Source organism: Chiloscyllium punctatum, chromosome 37, assembly GCF_047496795.1.
Source record: "Chiloscyllium punctatum isolate Juve2018m chromosome 37, sChiPun1.3, whole genome shotgun sequence".
NCBI classification, from domain to species: domain Eukaryota; kingdom Metazoa; phylum Chordata; class Chondrichthyes; order Orectolobiformes; family Hemiscylliidae; genus Chiloscyllium; species Chiloscyllium punctatum.
Window position 1 is genome coordinate 22,471,829 of NC_092775.1, and position 23,006 is coordinate 22,494,834.

Sequence of the window (23,006 nt, forward strand, 5' to 3'; positions counted from 1 at the left end):
CTCAACTAAAACCAAAGTTGATTGTGATCTCATTGCTGCTTGCAAGGGCTTTCACAGGAAACACAGAATCACTGTCTTGATTTCCACATTACAGCAGTGATTAATTTAACAAGTGATCTTTGTTGACGCTAATGCACTTTGGGACAGCTCAAATTCCTGAAAGGCACTTTCTATTTTTTTTCTTAGCCTCAATGATTTCAAAGCTGCTTCGGTCAAGTTTGCCCATTTGCTGACTACATCTCAAAGACATTTGGTTAGATATTTGAATAGGAAAGGGATTGGGTCAGGAACAGGCAGGCAAATGTAGTTTAGTTTGGAATTATGCTCAGCAAGGACTGTTTGGACAGAGGGGGCTGTATCTGTCCTGTCTGACTCTAAGACTCTGGAGGGGTTTGACATTTTTAAAGTATACAGAATGTAGCCATATGAATGCTTGTGATACTATTTTTAAAATGACCAAGAGTTATATTTTAGTCTCCTCCTGACACCAATCCAAAAAGAATTACAGACCTTCAGGCCAAGAACTGTCTGCTACAAATCTGAATAGAATCTGGTTTCATAAGATTCAGAGTGAATCAACATCAAACAGTAAGAGGGTGACTGTTGCTTTTATTTGAACTCTCTACCTCAATTAAATCTGAAGTGCTGGTGAGAACATTTTTGATATACAATCGACCAAGGGTTATTGGGGAGGGGATTGCAGCCAGGAAATTGAAGTTGAAACCACAACCAGATCAGTTATGATCGTCTAGGTGGGAGTGAAGGTTTGAAGACCAAATTACCTCTTGCTCTTTCAAGCCCAATATTCCTAACATTGAAACACAGACCAAACAATGACCGTTTAAACATCTCTAAACAAAACAAGCCAAACTACCAAAGCTAAAAGGAGAATGCATCAATTATAATTGAATTCTATTTATCAACTTCAATTGTTCTTAATCACACACTGACAAACTGTTAAAAAAAAAGTAATTAGATATTCCGAGGTGTAGCTTTGAGGAACTAACTGTAATAATACTTTCACTAGAGCAGCAGCATTTTCAAATTTTCTTTTAGATTTCATTCATGGGATATGGGTGTTAGTGACTACCCCATCATTTACTGACCATGTCTAATTGCCCTGGAGAAAGTAGTGAACTCCCTAATTGAATCACTGCAATTTATGTAGCGTAGCTGGATGTTAGGTAGGTAGCTCCAGGATATTGACCAAGCATTAATGCAGGAACAGTGATATAGTTCCACATCAAGATGCTGGAGGACTTGGGAGAGAAACTTGCATGTGGTAATGTTCCCAGGCATCTCCTATCTGTGTCCTTTGGCACTTTCCAAATTTACAACCTCTACCATCTAGAATCTAGATGGCTGAGATAATGGGTTTGAAAGATGCTGTCACAACAGTCTTGGAGAGTTGCTGCAGTGTATCTTGTAGACTGCCACACATTACTGCCTCTGAGCAATCATGACAGACAAAGCAAACGTTTAAGATGTGGACTGGGTGCCAATACATAAGCAGCTTTATCCAGGATGCTATCAAGCTTCTTAAGTGTCTATGGAGCTGCTCTCATCCAGGCAAGTAGAGAGTATTCCATCACATTTCTGACTTGTATGTTGTAGATGATGGACCAAACTTTGGGGAGTTTGAAGGAAAGTTATCAACCATAGAATTTGTGGCTGTTTTAGTTGTTTATTTATATGGTTGGTCCAGTCCAGTTTCTGATCAAGATTATCCCCCAATATGGTGACAGCAGAAGATTCAGCAAGGTAATGCCTTTGAATGTCTCGGAGAAGTTGTTAGATACAAACTTATGGGTAGCTGATACTTGAGTGACTTGAATGACATGAATTGAGTGACTTGAGTTATAGAACATATATGTAGAACATTACAGCGCAGTACTGGCCCTTCGGCCCTCGATGTTGCGCCGACCTGTCATACCAATCTGAAGCCCATCTAACCTACACTATTCCATTTACGTCCATGTGTTTGTCCAATGACGACTTAAATGTACTTAAAGTTGGCGAATCTACTACCATTGCAGGCAAAGCATTCCATAACCTTACTACTCTCTGAGTAAAGAAACTACCTCTGACATTTGTCCTATATCTATCACCCCTCAATTTAAAGCTATGCCCCCTCATGCTCGCCGTCACCATACTTGGAAAAAGGCTCTCACTATCCACCATATCTAACCCTCTGATTATCTTATATATCTCTATTAAGTCACCTCTTCTTCTCTCCAATGAAAACAGCCTCAAGTCCCTCAGCCTTTCCTCGCAAGATCTTCCCTCCATACCAGGCAACATCCTAGTAAATCTCCTCTGCACCCTTTCCAAAGCTTCCACATCCTTCTTACAATGCGGTGACCAGAACTGTACACTATACTCCAAGTGCGGCCGCACCAGAATTTTGTACAGCTGCAGCATAACCTCATGGTTCCGGAACTCGATCCCTCTATTAATAAAAGCTAAAACACTGTATGCCTTCTTAACAACCTTATCAAGCCGGGTGGCAACTTTCAAGGATCTGTGTACATGGACACTGAGATCTGTCTGCTCATCTACACTACCAAGAATCTTACCATTAGCCCAGTACTTTGTATTCTGGTTACTCCGACCAAAGTGAATCACCTCACCCTTGTCTGCATTAAACTCCATTTGCCACCTCTCAGCCAGGCTCTGCAGCTTACCTATGTCTCTCTGTAACCTACAACATTCTTCGTCACTATCCACAACTCCACCAACCTTAGTGTCATCTGCAAATTTACTAACCCACCCTTCTACGCTCTCATCCAGGTCGTTTATAAAAATGATGAACAGCAGTGGACCCAATACCAACCCTTGCGGTACACCACTAGCAACTGGACTCCAGGATGAACATTTCCCATCAACCACCACCCTCTGTCTTCTTTCAGCAAGCTATTACTGATTCAAACTGCTATATCTCCCTCAATCCCATTCCTCCGCATTTTGTACAATAGCCTACTGTGGGGAACCTTATCGAACGCCTTGCTGAAATCCACATACACCACATCAACCAGTTTACTCTCATCTACTCTCATGCTACTTACCATTCGAAAGCTTAATGCTATCCAGGTCTTAAAGATATAGGCTTTGGTCTATAGGACCTTATGCAGAGGAACTCTCAGGCTAAGATAATTGGTCTCTAACCACCATCAACCACAACCATCATCCAGTGTGCTAGATATGACCAGTGAAAAGGTTTTCTGTCAACAGCAATCACTGTCACCTCAACTTTTGAACTAACTCTTTTGTCCATATTTGAATAAACACTATAAAAAGGTGAGCGACCGAATGGCTCTGTGTATTGCTGAGCAGGTTGCTGCTGGGTAATTGATATTTGATAGCACTGACAACAATAACTTCCATTACTTTATTCAGTCATTTCTTAATGTCTCATGGGATGTTTTCAATTGTTTATGATGCTGTGGACTTCAGTAGTACTTCAATAACAACAAGCTTGACTAAACATGGTCGCAATAGATTATTGCACAGTTTCACTTTTTCTGGTCCCTCCAAGTAGGTTTACAAATTGCAGTTTAACTTCAAAAATTATTTATCCCTTCTCATGAACTTTGTATGATAAATATTTTGTAATAACTTGACAACATTAAACATTTATAGATCCTAGAAACATTATCTAAAATTTTACTGACAATAACTGGTTAAAATAAATTTGACTTAGATGGAAAAGGTCTACTTAGTTTTAGACATTCAAGAATAAGGATTCTGGGTAATCCAAGATGGAGGATGGGAAAAATTTCTGACTGTAACAGGCTGCTCCTTTTCTGAGATATTTTAGGTTTTGGAGGTGATTTCCTTGAATTCCAGGAGCAGCAATTACTGTTTTATATACTGTTGTATTGTTTTGGAACTTTGGAGAAAAAAAAAGTCAAAACAACAGCACTTTTAAAGGGTGATGAATAAACAAAGGCAGCACGTGGTCAGTGCAGGAAAGAGTGAGAAAGAAACAGAAGCAGCAATGAATCTGCACAGTTACTGCCTTTGCTGTTAAAGTCATGTATCGCTAGACATCGGAGTGAGTCTAGGAAAATTAACAAACAGTGAAATTCAGAACTGATCTCAGAAGAACCCGTTTGGGAGGGGTCACAGCACAGTGAATAGTTTTAAGTTTGGTCTTGCTGTAAGTCTGCAGTAGAGTGGTTTCTTTCTTGATTATATGTTTTATTGAGATATGTCTCTTGATTAAGCTTAAAAATAAAAGCCATAAGTATTCATTTAACCTGAAGCAGTGTTTTGAAGAGGAATAAGACAGTGCTATTTTTTGGGTCTGTAGACTGGAAGAAGCAAAAATGGCTCATAGTAGAATGATATGCTCTTTTTTTCAGATGTGGAAGTTTAGGAAGAGTTTATGTGCTACTGAAAATTATATCTGTTGGCTGCAATTCTATCAGATCAAATGGATCGGTTGCAGTGACAGTTAGAGGCAATGAGGAACTTACAAGAGCTAGGGGGTATGATGGAATGCAGATATAGGAAGGGAGAATAGTCGCAGATACAGACACATAGATGAGTTACCTCCAGGAAAGGTAAGAGAAGTAGGCAGGTAGTGCAGGAGTCTTCTGTGGGTATCCCCATTTCAAACAAGTATCCTGCTTTGGAAACTGTAGGGGATGATGGATTCTCAGGAGAATGTCACATAAACAGCCAAGTTTCTAGTATTGAGACTGGCTCTAATGCAATGAAGGGTACGTCGGGTTCCAAGAGATGGATTGTGTTATGGGACAGATGTTCCATGTGGCCATCAGTGAAAAATCAGAGTGGTGTGTTGCCTCCCTACTGCCAGGATCAAGGATGTCTCAGAGAGGGTGCAGAATGTTCTCAAGGGGAGAGGGCCCAGCAGGAGATCATTGTACACATTGGAAGCAACGACACTGGAAGGGAAAAGGATGAGATTCTGAAGGGAAAATAATCAAGAGTTGGGCAGGAATTTAAAAAGGAGTTTCTCGAAAGTAGTAATATCTGGATAACTCCCGGTGCTACAAGCTAGTGAGGGTAGGAATAAGAGGTTGGAGCAGATGAATGCATGGCTGAGGAGCTGGTTTGTAGGAGAAGGATTCACATTTTTGGATCATTGGAATCTCTTCTGGGGTAGAAGTGACCTGTACGAGAAGGACGGATTGCACCTAAATTGGAAGGAGACTAATATACTGGCAGGGAGACATGCAAGTGCTGCTTGGGAGGTTTTAAACTAATAACTTGGAGGGGGGGGTTGGGGTGGCGGTGGTGGGACCCAGAGAGATAGTGAGGAAAGAGATCAATCTGAGACTGGTACAGCTGAGAACAGAAGCAAGTCAAACAGTTGGGGTAGGCAGGGACAAAGCAGAGAATAAGGTAGGACTGATAAATTAAACTGCAATTATCTCAATGCAAGAGGCCTAACAGGGAAGGCAGATGAACTCAGGGCATGGTTAGGAACATGGGAATGGGATATCATAGCAATTACAGAAACACGGCTCAGAGATGGACAGGACTGGCAGCTTAATGTTCCAGGATACAAATGCTACAGGAAGGAGAGAAAGGGAGGCAAGAGAGGAGGGGGAGAGGCATTTTTGATAAGGGATAGCATTACAGCTGTACTGAGAATATTCCCAGACATACATCTAGGGAAGTTATTTGGGTGGAACTGAGAAATAAGGAAGGGATGATTACCTTATTGGGGTTGTATTATAGACCTCCTAATAGTCAGAGGGAAATTGAGAAACAAATTTGTAAGGAGGTCTTAGTTATCTGTAAGAATAATAGGGTGGTTATGGTGGAGATTTTAACTTTCCAAACATCGAATAGGAGTGCCATAGTGTTAAGGGTTTAGATGGAGAGGTATTTGTTCAGCATGTACAAGAAAATTTCCTGATTCAGTATGTGGATGTACCTACTAGAGAAGGTGCAAAACTTAACCTACTCTTGGGAAATAAGACAAGGCAGGTGACTGAGGTGTCAGTACGGGAGCACTTTGGGGCCAGAAAACATAATTCTATTAGTTTTAAAATAGTGATGGAAAAGGATAGATAAGATCTAAAAGTTGAAGTTCTATATTGGGGAAAGGCCAATTTTGATGGTATTAGGCAAGAACTTTCAAAAGCTGATTGGGCCTAAATGTTTGCAGGTAAAGGTGAGCCTAAAGTCAGTGGTGGGCAAGTTGTTGGAGGGAACCCTGAGGGCCAGGATGTACATGTATTTGGAAAGGCAAAGACTGATTAGGGACAGTCAACTTGGCTTTGTGAGTGGCAAATCACGTCTCACAAACTTGACTGAATTTTCTGAAGAAGTAACAAAGAGGACTGATGAGGGCAGAGTGATAGATGTGATCTATATGGACTTCAGTCAGGCGTTTGACAAGGTTCCCCATAGGACACAGGTTAGCAACATTTTATCTCATGCAATACCGGGAGAACTAGCCACTTGGATACAGAATTGGCTCAAAGGTAGAAAACAGAGGGTGGTGGTGGAGGGTTGTTTTCAGACTGGAGGCCTGTGACTAGTGAGTGCCACATGGATCAGTGCTGGGTCAACTACTTTTCATCATTTATGTAAATGATTTGGATGTGAGCATAAGAGGTATAGTTAGCAGATGACACCAAAATTGGAGGTGTAGTGGACAGTGAAGAAGGTTACCTCGGATTATAATGGGTTCTTGATCAGATGGGCCAATGGGCTGAGGAGTGACAGGTGGAGTTTAATTTAGATAAATGCAAGCTACTGCATTTTGGAAAAGCAAATCTTAGCAGGACTTATACACTTAATGGTAAGGTCCTATGGAGTGTTGCTGAATAAAGAGACCTTGGAGTGCAGGTTCATTGCTCCTTGAAAGTAGAGTCGCAGGTAGATAGGATAGTGAAGAAGGCGTTTGGTATGCTTTCCTTTATTGGTCAGAGCACTGAGTAGAGAAGTTGGGAGGTCATGTTGCGGCTGTACAAGACATTGTTTCGGCCACTGTTGGAATATTGCATGCAATTCTGTTCTCCCTCCCATCGGAAGGATGTTGTGAAACTTGAAAGGATTCAGAAAATATTTACAAGGATGTTGCCAGGTTGGAGGATTTGAGCTTTGGGGAGAGGTTGAATAGGCTGGGGCTGTTTTCCCTGGAGCATCGGAGGCTGAGGGGTGATCTTATAGAGATTTATAAAATCATGAGAGTTATTGATAGGATAAATAGACAAGGTCTTTTCCCTAGGGTGGGGAAGTCCAGAACTAGAGGGCATAGGTTTAGGGTGAGAGGGGAAAGATATAAAAGATACCTAAGGGGCAACTTTTTCACGCAAAGGGTGCTACATGTATGGAATAAGCTGCCAGAGGAAGTGGTGGAGGCTGGTACAATTGCAACATTTAAAAGGCATCTGGATGGGTATATGAATAGGAAGGGTTTGGAGGGATATGGGCCAGGTGCTGGCAGGTGGAACTAGATTGCGTTGGGATATCTGGTCGGCATGAACGAGTTGGACTGAAGGGTCTGTTTCCGTGCTGTACATCTCTATGACTCTGTGATTCTAATCACCTAAAAAAAAAGTTATTTGAACAAATATTACACAGGTTGATAGGAAATATTCTTAAAAGTACCAGTGCACCCTTTACAGATTAAGTTAATACTGGACAAATTCTTAATATTCTTAAGAAAGCAGTATTGCCCATCTGGGAAGACAATCTGAATTATATTTGGATGAGACCATCAAATAACAAAAGCTGTGAACACACTGATATGTCTAATTGTTTTGTTTTGCAATGCTGCCTTACTGTGCCAGTGCAATACACATGGCTGAAAATCGTGTTCATTTTTTTTTTCATTGTCCGGATATTAATTGCAAATAACTTTATATTTTATTCACGAGGGAAGGCAGAAAACAAGCCAGACATTTAACTGGTATAGAATGTTAAATTCAATTCAAAGCTTGAACCCATCAGAATTTTTGCAGAGGCTGTGAAAATTATTGATCAAACTCTGCTACCATGTCGTAAGTTCAGTGTATCAATCTTTTAATTGGAAACATGCCTTGTCTTTCTCTTCTCATTTGAGTTTTATTTTCCTGTCCCTAGTTTTCTCTTCAAACAAACAAGGAACTGGTCCTTTTCTCTACCCTTTTGTGGTTTTCCCCCTTCACTCAGGAGACACCGTTTTAGGTTGTCATTATTGCTGCCGTACGATTAAATCATGTACAAACAAGGCTTAAGTGAACTCTCTTCCCCCTCCTTCTGTGAATGATACAGCATCCTGACATGCACTGACACAGATCCATGTTTCAGATCCTCACAATTTCACTCTCATTTAAAGTTCTGAATTCCCACAGCAACGAACATGGAAAAAATGAAAACTACTTCTGTTGTGCATTATCATATCCTCAGGACATCCCAACATACTTCACATGCCATTACTTATGGTTGTTATGTAGGTAAACATTGTAGCTACTTTGGCATTGAAGCTATTTGCTAGGAGCCTGATTTCACATTACAAGTCTCAGCAGTTGAGACCTGCATCGAGACTGTCAATTGCTATGCAGAATTACCAGATTTATTCAAAGACAGGAATGACAGAACGCATATCAACTAAGTTGCACTACATAAACATAAGGGAATTAGTAATTCCAGGTTATGCAACCGTGGCTCCAGGATACAAATTTGTGCACAGTATAGTGATGTTATTAAAATTATCACATGCACAAAAAAACAGAGAAACTAGTCAAGCTTGAAAGAGCTATAGTGTGTGGCAGTAACAATAAACAACTTTGGCTATAGAATATTAGAACCCTTACTCGAGGGTTCTGGGGGTGGCAAGATGGCTCAATGGCGAGCACTGCAGCCTCACAGCACCAAGGACCTGGGTTTGATTCCCTCCCTCGGGCGATTGTCTATCTGGAATTTCCACATTCTTCCCGTGTCTATATGGATTTCTTCTGGGTGCTCCAGTTTCCTCCCACAGTCCAAAGATGTGCAGGTTAGTTGGATTGGCCATGTTAAATAGCCCATAATGTCCAGAGATGTGCAAATTAGGTGGATTACCCCCATGGGGAATGCAAGATTATAGAGTGAGGATGTGGGTTTTGGTGGGATGCTCTTTGGAGGGTCAGTGTGGACCTGATAGGCCAAATGACCTGCGTCCACACTGTAGGGATTCCATGACGCTATGATTGTCTGGAAAAGTGGTTTCAATGGACATGAAGTTTGTAAGGCAAGAGGTAATGATGATGGAATAAGGTTTGTATCAGTATTTGGATTAGAGTTTTTCAATAATTTAGAGAATCTACTGTCCAGAAATGTTGTGAACAACATACAACAGCTGTTATATAATGAATTGGCTGCAGACAACCACTCAGTGCATTTGCCAAGCTCTTGTCTGAAATGCCCATTTTATGCTTATTAGTGAGAGGAATTTCAAAGGCATATAAATATGATTAGGGATGAATCATTTTTCCAATTACTTTCCCCCGTCATTAAATTTCTCATCACACACTCATGTTATACACCATTCTCTAGATACTACGTCAGAAAGCTGGATTTCGAGCTGATATCTGTTCATTTTATTCTATAACTGTATACCAAAAAACCCAAAAATGATTCACCCACTAATTTTGGGGGAAATGCTTTGCCACAAAACATGGCAAATACTATGGTCAACAGCAAAGAAACAATGCTAGCCATTTATTGAGGTTATTGTAGTCCATCTATTTTTGTAAGCTATTGTGGCACTTTACAGGAAGTAGATTTTTTATCAGTGCAGTGCATTTACTGGGTATCTAGTACTTGGGTGAACTGGGCAAGGAATCATGTTGTGAAATCAGATTGTGAAATCCTCAATAGGCAGCACTTTTGGCCTTAATCATTGGGATTGACTGAGAATGGCAGGCCACTCATAGAGGGGGTCAACTGGATGCATAGGTCAGTGGGGATGTTCACTGTGTGTGCAGCATGGGACCCCTTTGTGGACATTTCTCAGTCACTCACCTGACCTAGAACGTAGATGAAAAGGCACTTAATTCCTAATCCACCAAACCATGGCCTCCATGAACATGCTGAAACGCCCAATATGGTTGGTAACCCAGCTGAAAGCAATTAAAACTTAACCCATGCATGATAACGAGATTTACACTCTCATCATATTTAAAGTTTAAATATGCCTCCTCGGATCAGATTGTTTATCTGCTCAATTTCCAATTCAAGTTAAAGCCTTGTGTGGAGGCAAGTGGAGGCAAGTTAAAAATAGTGTTTAGAGAAATTTGACTGAAATATGCTAGGTTTTTCTTAGGTCAAGCTTCTGCCAAGCCATCTAAAGTAAAAAGCATGAATTGGAATATTTGAGTAATGGTAAAATCATGGGAAGAAACTAAAGTAAAAGAGAGAAAGGTGGGATTAAAAGGGCAAAAGAGAACATGAAACAAAGGATGTGTTGGCCTTGGTGGGGAAACTTCCAGAGGAAGTTTACAAGCATGATCCCAGGGATGTAGGACTTATCATATGAGGAGTACTTGAGGACTCGGGGTCTATACTCAGTTGAGTTTACATGATGAGTGTAAAGTGTTGCTGGAAAAGCGCAGCAGGTCAGGCAGCATCCAAGGAGCAGGAGAATCGATGTTTTGGGCATGAGCCCTTCTTCAGGAATAAGGAAAGTGTGCCAAGCAGGCTAAGATGACCACGCACGGAACGGAACCGAATGACCCCACACGGACCCTCTCTCACTGCACCCTCCATGATGAGTGATAATCCAATTGAAATTTAGAGTAATAATCCAATTGAAATTTAGAGTAATAATCCAATTGAAATTTAGAGAATACTGAGAGGCCAGAATAGAGTGGAGGTGGAGATGTTTCCACTAATAGGAGAGACCAGGACCCAAGGGCACAGTCTCAGAGTGAAAGGATGGCACTTTAGAACTAAGATGAGGTGGAAGTTCTTCAGCCAGAGGGTTGTGAACCTGTGAAACTCATTGCCACAGAAGACAGGGAAGAACAAATCATTGAGTGTTTTTAAGTCAGAGATAGATAGGTTCTTGATTAGCAAGGTAACAAGAGTTATGAGGAAAAGGCAGGAGAATGGAGTTAAGAAACATTTGTGAAACAGCCATAGTTGAATGATGGAGTAGACTTGTTGGGCTGAGTGGCCTAATTCTGCTCCTGTAGCTTATGGCCTTATGGTCTTCATTTTTGGAGACTAATGATTCTTAAAATCTGAAAACTTACCACAGTTAAAAAAATACCCTGATGTATAAACCCTACCTTTTACTGGCATTTTGGTGGGTAACTGGCAGATAAGAACTGCAACTTCTTCCCTTTCGTGTTGAATCTCCTCGGGAGGTATCAGTACAATGAAGCTTGTGAAGCCGGGCTTTGGAGAGAGTGGAAGCTTTGGAGACAGTGGAGAGAAGGTTCACCAGGTTGTTGCCTGGTCTCAAGGGCTTTGGCTATGAGGAAAAGTTAAAAAGACTAGGATTGTTTTCACCGGAAAGACAGCAGCTGAGAGGAGACCTGACAGAGGTCTACAAAATTATGAAAAGCATAAATAGGGTGGATAGTCAGAGGCCTTTCCCAGGGTTGAAGCTTTGATTACATGGGGGCACAGGTTCAAGGTGAGAAGGGGGAAAGTTTAAATGAGATGTGCGAGGGAGGTTTTTCACACAGAGTGGTAGGAGCCTGGAACGCACTGTGAAAAGGGGTGGTGGAAGTAGGCACGTTGACGGCATTTAAGAGGCATCTGAATGGTTACATGAATGGGGGAGGCGGGGGAAGCGGCTTACAGACCAAATAAGGGTAGAAGATTTGTTTTTAGTTTGGTGAGGGCATGATGATCAGCACAGGCTTGGAGGACCAAAGGGTCTGTTCCTGTACTGTACTATCTTTTGTTCTTCTTTTAACTGTGTGTGCAGAGACAAGACATTGCTGTCTGATTTACTCTTTTATAACAGTCAACACTAATAACCGCACTTTACTATCACAAAATCCTGGCCTAAATTTCCACCTGCAGTTACCAACCAGCATTCGCTATTTCCATTGTCAACAAGTTAATATTGTTACACTCCATGTCAGTTTATAAAAGAAGCAGCTCTGTGGCATAACCAAAATGTTACGCTTATCTGTCAAACTACATCATATAGCAAAAATACTAATCGCCTGTGAACAATATGATTATTTACATTCAGAATAAATCTAATATCAGTGATATGTCCTTGCTATTAAAATTATCTTAACATTGATGAAAAACTGGCATAAATATTAGCAAGATGAATCTTTCCCACTTAATGTAAATGGGAAGCAGTTTCACCTGAGTAATGAATTGTGCAAAGCAAACAATATTCTGTTATGCTGTAGATTACTGATATGGTCGTAAAGGGCAATGGAAACACCAACAATTTGTCTCTCCAGATAAAAATATTCAGTAATTTTACATCCTGTGAGAACAGACTAAAGGATAGACAGTTCACCACTTGCAAATTCTCACCAGTTTTTTTGTTATAAAAGTATTGTGACATTATTGATGAATTTCACTCCTGTGTTTTGCCCACTGAGCACACTTTGAAGTTCATAAAATGGAAGAATTTCACTGTCTGAAACAGTAACCTCAGTCTAGTAACCAAGGCATCTTTGCACAAACCATATTGCTTGGAGAAAGGTGCATCATTCCAGTGCATGGTAATGCACTTATTCTGGTGAAAACATTTGATTCAGAGAGTCTGCAAAACTAGATTCGGCTTAAAACGCATTTCTGAATTTTCAAAACTTTGGAAAAGTTCTAGATTCTCAATCTCGTTACTTCATTAATGTTTAGGAATCAGGAAATATATTTTCAAACCATAGAAGAGATTGTGTGACTTAAACACTTTTTTTTAAAAAATGGATTTAAAGATTGTGGGCAGCATGGTGGCACAGTGGTTAGCATTGCTGCCTCACAGCGCCTGAGACCCAGGTTCAATTCCTGCCTCAGGCGACTGACTGTGTGGAGTTTGCACGTTCTCCTCATGTCTGTGTGGGTTTCCTCCCAGTGCTCCTGTTTCCTCCCACAGTCCAAAGATGTACAGGTCAGGTGAATTGGCCATGCTAAATTGCCCGTAGTGTTAGGTAAGGGGTAAATGTAGGGGCATGGGTGGGTTGCGCTTCAGTGGGTCGGTGTGGACTTGTTGGGCCGAAGGGCCTGTTTTCAAGCTGTAATGTAATCTAATCTAAAAAAGATTCTCATGTTGTAAAGCTGCCAAAGGGTTGCTTTGTCATTAGAGAGAAATGACTAGAGATGGTTTAACCTGAGGGTCACCAAATCTCAGCCGAGGAGAGAAGTTGAGAAGGACAGTCCTTCACAGTAACCTCAGCCAGTGTGGAAACTGACCTATGCGACTAGTGTCACTCTGCATTGCAAAGAAGCCATCCAGCCAACTGTGCTAACTGACTTCCACGGTTGGAGGAGTACATAAACAGAGTCGATAACATGTGGAAAAAGCATAGCAGGACGAGAAGCATCAGAAGAGCAAGAGAGGATGTTTTGGGCAGGATTTTTCATCAGGGCTCTGAATTTCTAACATCTGCAGTCCTGCAAGGGTTTTTTTTAATGTTTTCAAGTGACACTACAATAATAATTTCACTTTTGGTCAACAGGACTCCATCGCTAAGATCTAAACTTCAAGAAATATTATTTGGTTGGAGGAACCAAAGCTGGAAAATTGTGAATTTAAGAGAAAGGAATTTAGAAATCTAGTTTATAATCTTCCTTTAAAACTGAGGGCTCACCTCAACAATTCTAAAAAAGATCATATTTATAATACATCTAACAAAAAAAATTACACTACAATGAAAACACAACTTGTCCATCAAAAAAACAAAACAAACACATCTTGCAATAAGTTTTGGAATACAACATGATCACTTCAAATCATGTATACTTTACAATCTTTTATATAACTAACAAAGGCTAAACAGAAAATTCTCTTAGCCAAATTTCATCCAAGATGTTAATAGCATTGCAGAATTCCCTGCATCAAGATAGACCATTGGGCCCAAGCGGTCTACATCAGCAAAAACTCAGATTCGTTATTCATTCGCAACAAAAATGACAGTGTTGATCAGAACCAGTTTATACTTTATTTACATTTTACCACCATTCAAACAAGTATATCCATGCACATGAATGGTTAGTGCTTCATATTTCTGATATCATAGTGCAAAAAGATAGCACGGTGGCTCAGTGGTTAGCACTGCTGCCTCACAGCACCAGGTCCCAGGTTTGATTCCAGCCTTGGGCATCTGTCTATGTGGAAGTTGCTTGTTCTCCCCGTGTCTGCATGGGTTTCCTCCGGGTGCTCTGGTTTCTTCCCACAGTCCAGAGATGTGCAGGTTAGGTGAATGTCCTGTGCTAAATTGCCCATAGCGATAGGTGCATTAGTCAGAGGGTGGTGGGTTACTCTTCGAAGGGTCGGTGTGGACTGCTTGGGCCAAAGGGCCTGTTTCCACACTGTAGGGGATCTAATCTAAAACTACTTCAGTCTTTATTGCACTGTTAGATATGTCATTTGCATTTATATTAATGATAGGACAAAATTATCACAGATTGAATCAAGTCTATAAATTTTAGTGCAGTCGAGTTTACTACCTGATATGAATAGCAGGTAGTTAGGAATTAGCCTAGTATGTCAAGTCTGGTTACTGCAGAACCTGAGAACGAATTGAGAATTTTGTGTTAGTTGTTCTAAAATAAGCTACAGGAAAAAAAATCAAATCATAGTGGATCGTTTATTCCAAGCAGCAACAATTTTCATTATTTAGTTTCTGGTAATACTGGTTCCTCTTTTGGAATGATGTTTAAACCACTAACTTCTCAAATGAATATAATCGCTCTCATTTTTAAGCTAGATTTTCAAAATCTCTAGTTATATTAAAAGCATCTCACTCTGAAACCCATGAAATAAAGGAAATTGAGGACAAAGCAAAGGATCTTTTTAAAAATAAGTTTTAGAAGGTTGTTTTGTTTCTAGTAGTTCATGAAAGATGTCCATAAACAATGTGACAGCCAAAGACATTCAGCATCTAGCACAGCATTTCAAAGGTAAATGAACCAATTATTTCAAAGTGTCTTAAATCAACTTCATATCTGCCTACTCAGGGGGATGTAAAAGATCCCATGGTACTATTTTGAAAAGCAGAGAAGTTATCCCATTCTAATAAGGGTCACTGGACCCAAAATGTTAACTCTAACGCTTTTGTGAGAGCATCAAGTTCCAGAGAGTGATGATCACGAACAATCTGCCCTGGTCCACCCACGTCGATGCGACAGTCCAGAAAGCGCAACAATGTTTCCACTCTCACAGGAGGTTAAGAAAATTCAGTATGTCCACAAGAACCCTTGTCAACTTTTATAGATTTGCCATCCTGAAAGCAACCAACATAATCAACGACCCGTCCACTCCAGTTATACTCTCTTCCACCCTCTTCCATCAGACAGAAGATATTAAAGTTTGAATACTCATACATGATGCAAAAACAGCTTTTTCCCTGCTGTTATGAACAGATGAACTTTTGAACAGATGTCTCGAATGTTTACTCTGACCTCTCTCACCACCTTCTCTGCAGTTGTAACTCTGAAATTTTGCACCCTGCTACCCTGATACACTTTGTATGGTACAACCTGCCTGTTTAGCATACAAAACAACATTTTCCCAGTATTTCAGTATATGTGACAACAATAAATCAATCAGCCTCCACTGATGCTACTAGGCCTCCAGAGTTTTGCCAGCAATTTTTGTTTTTGTTTCTGATTTCCACTATCCTCAGTTCTTTCAGGTTTTTGTTCAGGGGAGTTATCCTTGGTGTCCTGATTGATGTTTATCCCTCAATCAATATCGCAAAACATATTTTGTCATTATCACATTGCTTTCTGTGGGAGTTTGCTGCTTGCTTCTTGATTGTTGCATTACAATAATCACTAGCTTTGAAAATAACTTATTGACAGTAAAGCATTTTGAGATGTCCAGTGCCTCCAGAAAAGTACTACATAAATGCAAGCTTTTCTTCTCACTGATTAGTAATGCTCAGTCAAAGAACATTATGTGCACTTTGGTCATCTGTTCACCAGGAATACGCATACAACATGTGTCAAACAATATAACAAGAGACTCTGACTTTTTGCTTGACATTTTACAAAACCAATATCAAAGAAAGGAAACAGTAATGCCAATATTTGAAAGGTTTTATCTTGTTATGTAACATAAACACAAATAATATCAATAATAACCATTGCACAATAAAATATACAATACATTGGTTACAAATGCTCTTTTCAAAAAAGAAAGTGATAAACTGGCTGGAAGTCTGACACTGCAGGAACCCCAAGTTGAGAACTACATCTCCAGCTGCACTGAGCAAATGGGATTGGCCTAACGAGGTGTCAAAACTCGTCCAGGGACACCACTTCAATAAACCCTGCAAATTCCTTTCTGGCCTCATCGGATGACGGACTTCAACCCTTCAATTTAGTGGGTGTTTTGAAACTGTTTACACAAACATTTTTTTCTGGTGCAGTTGCGAAGCATGAATCACTGAGGTGGGCTGGTTTATCTTTGTTCCTGTGTACATTGGGCATAACCCGTTGCGCTGGGATACTGGGAGTGCCTGTCCGTGAACGTCAGAGATGCTTCAGACAGTGAAAATGTACATTTCCAGCATGAAACCGCATCATGTTAACAAGGATCAGCCCACTTCGGCCAACCACAGAGAGTGTCTCTTTGTGTTGGCAATGCTAAATATCGTTTTAAGTCAACATCACAGTTAGGCTGTGTCGAGATGGCTATATCTTCAGTTACTTAATTTTAAAAAAAACTCTCCAAATCAATATTATCTAAAAAGATAAAAGAAAATTAAGGGAGATTTGAAAGTTTGTTGTTCTGGTATTAAAAGAGTTCCTCTCAATACCTGACCGGACAGTATTTGGTCTACAGTCACCCTTCATGAACTGACTGTATTAACTGTAAACGGCTGAAAAAAAAACTGGGGCTTCTCTCAGTCAGGGGAAAAGAAAGGGGAACTGCACAGAAAAAAAGATGTTGGCCTGGCCTCTTTCGCTTTCAATCGAACCACATTCCGACCCAGCCAGAGGAGAGTTAGCATGCACGGGCAAACCAAACTTTACAGCACAGGCACAGAGAGAGAGAGAGAGAGGGAGAGGGATCAAAGCCTTCCACTGCGCTAGCTGAAAAGACTGGGAAATCAAAAAGGAGAAGGAGTGGGGGTGGACAAGGGATTTGTTTGTCTCGACTTAAAAAATGAGAAGTCGAGCGTTGGGAGGGGGTTGAAAATTCCTTCCGATTCAATAAAGACTGAGCCGTATCGAGCTCCTGTCTGCTGTCCAGGCGAGTTAATATCCCCCACCTCGGTCAGTGGGTGGGATCTGGTGGAGTTTCATTCAGCGACTACACAATAGGTCACCTACCTTCGCCTCTGCACCTACAGCCGCTCGGTACACGTGTCTCCTCTCCTCTCCTCTGAGCCGCTCATTGAAAACACCGAACGGTGAGATTGTGGCTCCACAGACCCAGCGTCAGCCCGTGATGTGTGTGGGTGGGTGGGTGGGTGTGTGTCTGGGTGGGTGGGTAAACCTCTCGCGAACGCTGAGAGCAACCCGACCTCCAGCCCAAAGCCTGGTGACAGCCGAGCAGCAGCAGCAGATGCCCCGACAATCCGCACTTGGGAATGATTGATGTGTCGCTCGGATTCACCCCCTTCCCCAGCAATGACTCCGGGGCGAATAGGGCACGTCCCTGTGACTGGAAATTCCTCTGGTCCAGCCTCGGCTCTGTTCAATCCGATCGGGGGTGGCTGGGTGGGTGGGTGTGTGTGTGTGTGTGTGTGTGTTGGGGGCTGATGGAAGTTGTTGGTGCAGCAATTGGACAGTGTTGCTCCGGAAACGCTTCCCAGCAGAAACCACCTTTTTTCGATCCTCGGAATTAAAGCAAACAGCTCCACTCGTGGCTGTAGGAGATGAAAACCCGGTACAACTCAGTACACTTGGCAAGCGTCAAACTAGCGTTTATTCTCTTTGTGTCTTGTCTGGTTCATTCTTTCTGCATCCACTTTTTGGTCACATTCTCAGTGATTTGGTTATCCTTCGCTAATACCTCATTTTTATGCATACTATTTACCCCAAAGAATAATTTCTCCCGCCTTTCAGTTTTATTTTACCCTTTGACCATTTGTCCTGTTTGTCCATCGTTTTGTTTTATTTTTCTCTCGTCACGGTCATTGAAGTATTAAAAATTAGGATTACTTATCATCCAGTATCTGAAATCTGGATGAAAAGTAATCCTAGTTTTCTTTTAGGATTGCGAGTGCTGAAAGTCAGAAGCAAAACCAGAAATTGCTGGAAAAGCTCAGCAGGTCTGGCAGCATCTGTGGAGAGAAAGCAGAGTGAACGTTTCGGGTCTAGTAACCCTTCCTCAGAACTGATGAACTGATTTCTGTCCACGGGTGTTGCCAGACCTGCTGAGATTTTTCAGCAATTTCTGTTTTCTTTTTGTATCCAGTATCTGAAATCTTTAATATTTGAGCCAAAATCCCGAGCCCTTAATCAAATCAATGGCATGAAAATTGAAATCATTGCTGCAAGCTTTAACAATTTAAAAAACATACAAAAAGCTTGCAATTATGCAACACCTTATATCACTTAAAATCCACCTTATAGGTATGGAGCACATTGGAACAGTGGTTACTGATGGAAGGTAGGGATATTCAATAGCTAAACCACGCAGAGAAAGATCCCACAGGTTCGAGTTCGTCAGGGGTCAGATTATCCGTTTTCATGGTATCGAGTGACTGATAAATATCAGTCGGACAATGAGAACTCTTACACTTCAAAGCAGTCTCCTGAGATCGTTTACATCTGAGAGGGCAGAGACAGTCACCGTTTAAGATCTCAGCCAAACGTCAGACTCTCTCAGTGTTGCATTGGACTCTCATCATAGAATCCCTTCAGTGTGGAAACAGGCCCTTTGGCCCAAGTCCACATTGAACCTCTGAAAAGTATCCCACCAAAACCTATTCCCCTACCCCTGACTAATGCACCTAACCTACACATCCCTGAACACTATGAGCAATTTAGCATGGCCAATTCTCCTAACCTGCACATTTTTGGATTGTGGGAGCAAACAGGAGCACCCAGAGGAAACCCACGTAGACAGAGGGAGAATGTGCAAACTCCACACAGACAGTCACCCGAGGCTGGAATTGAACCCGGTTTCTCAGCATTGTGAGGCAGCAGTGCTAACCACTGGAATAGATTGTGTGTTCTAGTCAGTGGAATGAGGCCTGAATTTCTGAACTCTGACTTGGAGGTTGGGGTGGTGTTGAGCTGTGGTTGGCATCTGCTTTATGGTCTTTGACCTTGTGTTCAGGATCCTACTCATGAAGGACTCAAAAGGTTAACAGCATCATGACAATAATCACACATCCCAGGAATTGCCTCCTCATTAATATCATCCTGAATTCTTAGATTGTGTTTAGAATAAATCATATGTAATAACTGACTCAACAGGCTTTGACAGAAAGGATGAATATGTGCTGAGCAGTACATCAGAGCAACAAATAAAATATTCTATTCATGAAAATATATTAGATTTCCTACAATTGAATAATATAAAAGAATTATAGAGTCATAGAGTTGTTCAGAACAGAAACAGACCTTTCAGTCCAACTCATCCATGCTGACTAGATATCCTAAATTAATCTAGTCACATTCACCAGTGTTTGATCCATTTCCCTGTAATCCCTACCGATTTCATGTCCCCATCCAGAAGCCTTTTAAATGTTGTAATTGTACCAGCCTCCACCACTTCTTCGGGCAGCTCATTTCATACACGCACCACCATCTGTGTGAAAAAGTTGCCCCCAAGGTCTCTTTTAAAGCTTTCCTCTCTCACCTTAAAAATGAAATCCATCAGATTTCTCTGAAAGCAGGTACCTCTTTAGTTTTAACTTTCAAACCAATCTATCACAAGAATTCTCATCTAACCTATACATTCTTCAATTAACTGTACATGATGCAAGGTAGTGGATGACAACATCATGAAACAATCAGACATCATTCCTTCGACACCAGTACCCTTCCACTGACACCCTCCTTCGACACCAGTCCCCTTCCACTGACACCCTCCCTTGACACCAGTACCCTTCCACTGACACCCTCCTTTGACCTCATCTCTGCATACCTCGACACGGTCCTGTCCCCCTTAGTCCAAGAACTCCCCACCTACATTCAGGACACCACCCATGCCCTCCACCTCCTCCATGATTTTTGCTTCCCCGGTCCCCAACGCCTTCTCTTCACCAAGGACATCCAGTCTCTGTACACCTCCATCTCCCATCACGAAGGACTCAAAGCCCTCCGCTTCTTCCTTTCCCGCCGTACCAACCAGTACCCTTCCACTGACACCCTCCTTCGACTGACTGAACTGGTCCTCACCCTGAACAACTTTTCTTTCCAATCCTCCCACTTCCTCCAAACCAAAGGAGTAGCCATGGGCACCCGCATGGGCCCCAGCTATGCCTGCCTCTTTGTAGGATATGTGGAACAGTCCATCTTCTGCAGGTACACTGGCACCACCCCCCACCTTTTCCTCCGCTACATCAATGACTGTATCGGCGCTGCCTCATGCTCCCACGAGGAGGTTGAACAGTTCATCCACTTTACCAACACCTTCCACCCTGACCTCAAATTCACCTGGACCATCTCAGACTCCTCCCTCCCCTTCCTAGACCTTTCCATTTCTATCTCTGGCGACCGAATCAACATGGACATTTATTATAAACCAACCGACTCCCACAGCTACCTAGACTACACCTCCTCCCACCCTGTCCCTGTAAAAATGCCATCCCATATTCCCAATTCCTTCGTCTACGCCGCATCTGCTCCCAGGAGGACCAGTTCCAAAACCGTACAACCCAGATGGCCTCCTTCTTCAAAGACCGCAATTTCCCCCCAGACGTGGTCGACGATGCCCTCCACTGCATCTCTTCCACTTCCCGCTCCTCCGCCCTTGAGCCCCGCCCCTCCAACCGCCACCAGGACAGAACCCCACTGGTCCTCACCTACCACCCCACCAACCTCCATGTACAGCGTATCAACCACCGTCATTTCCGCCACCTCTAAACGGACCCCACCACCAGGGATATATTTCCCTTCCCTCCCCTACCCGCTTTCTGAAAAGACCACTCCCTCCGTGACTCCCTCGTCAGGTCTACACCCCCCACCAACCCAACCTCCACTCCCGGCACCTTCCCCTGCAACTGCAAGAAATGCAAAACTTGCGCCCACACCTCCCCCCTTACTTCCATCCAAGACCCCAAGTGATCCTTCCATATCTGCCACAAATTCACCTGCACCTCCACACACATCATCTATTGCATCCACTGCACCCGATGTGGCCTCCTCTATATTGGGGAGACAGGCCGCCTACTTGCGGAACGTTTCAGAGAACACCTCTGGGACACCCGGACCAACCAACCCAACCACCCCGTAGCACAACACTTCAACTCCCCCTCCCACTCCACCAAGGACATGCAGGTCTTGGACTCCTCCATTGCCAGGCCATAGCAACACGACGGTTGGAGGAAGAGCGCCTCATCTTTCGCCTAGGAACCCTCCAACCACAAGGGATGAACTCTGATTTCTCCAGTTTCCTCATTTCCCCTCCCCCCACCTTGTCTCAGTCAAATCCCTCGAACTCAGCATCGCCTTCCTAACCTGCAATCTTCTTCCTGACCTCTCCGCCCCCACCCCACTCCGGCCTATCACCCTCACCTTAACCTCCTTCCACCTATCGCATTTCCAACGCCCCTCCCCCAAGAGTCCCTCCCTAGCTTTTATCTTAGCCTGCTGGACACACTTTCCTCATTCCTGAAGAAGGGCTTATGCCCGAAACGTCGATTCTCCTGTTCTTTGGATGCTGCCTGACCTGCTGCACTTTTCCAGCAACACATTTTCAACATTTAAAGAAAGTCTGGAATTAATGATTGCATGGAATTGAATGTGTTGAAACCAAAATTATTGTCAAAGACTTGATGGTGATACATGGTAAACTGTCTTTCCCCTTCGTCTTTTGTGTTATATAAAAAATACTTTAAAGAATTTCCTTAGCTTTTTAATGGATTTCAACACTCCTGTTGATTCATGGGCTGTTTTAACACTATATGATAGCATTCCTGTGCAAAAACACTTCAGCTGATGATGAATAACTTTGATATGTCATTTTATCACCTTTGTATTAGCAGCATGATTGCTGGTCTGACAGATAATATCGGTAAATATATGTTGCACTATCTTGTGCAATCAATGTTAATAATTGTTTCCATTTACTTTGCAAGTTCAAATTTGTGTTTTTTTTTCTCTCAAAGTAAGTATTGGTCTTAATTCTTAATATATTGCTAGAACTATCAACAAATACAGTTTCAACATAGTTGGGCTTAAAAGTAATATTTGAAATTTTAGTACTATTAATGAAAACAAGTACTTTTCAAAAATTTGCTCACCAGAGAGTATAAAATATGGAAGAAGAACTTTACTGAATTTATTGTACCAAATCATAATTGACAAAATGTAATTCAAAATACTTTTAATAGATCAAAGAACTGTGGATGCTGGAAATCTGAAACCAAATAGAAAGTGCTGGAGAAACTCAACAGGTCCAGCAGGATCTGTAGAAAGAAAAACAGCTAATGTTTTGAATCCAGTGACCCTTCTTCAGCACTGAAAATATCTGGAAAAAGTTGGTATTTATACAGATGATGGGTGAGGGGAGTGGACAGAATACATGGAGTAAAGATCCATGAGAGATAAAAGGGATAACAGAGATATTGCTGAAGGTATATTCAGAGAGACATAAATGCTAGATAGGGTACTGAAAATGGATTGGTTATGCTAGGAGCAACCCATACAAAATAGGACCTAGGGATGTGGGGGAAGAGTAATGAACATAGAGGAAGTGTTCACTTTCTGAAATTGTTAAACTCAATGCTGAGTGC

General features: G+C 41.9%; 1 protein-coding gene across 1 annotated transcript in view; it reads right to left on the reverse strand.

Moving 5' to 3' along the window:
• LOC140462935 (proto-oncogene tyrosine-protein kinase Src-like) overlaps positions 1-17,855 on the reverse strand; it is a 174,905-nt gene extending 157,050 nt beyond the window's left edge. The window contains exon 1 of the mRNA XM_072556443.1: positions 17,425-17,855. The gene's annotated coding sequence lies outside the window, so the exon portion shown is untranslated. The remainder of the gene's footprint in view (positions 1-17,424) is intronic.
• Positions 17,856-23,006: the final 5,151 nt, after the last annotated feature.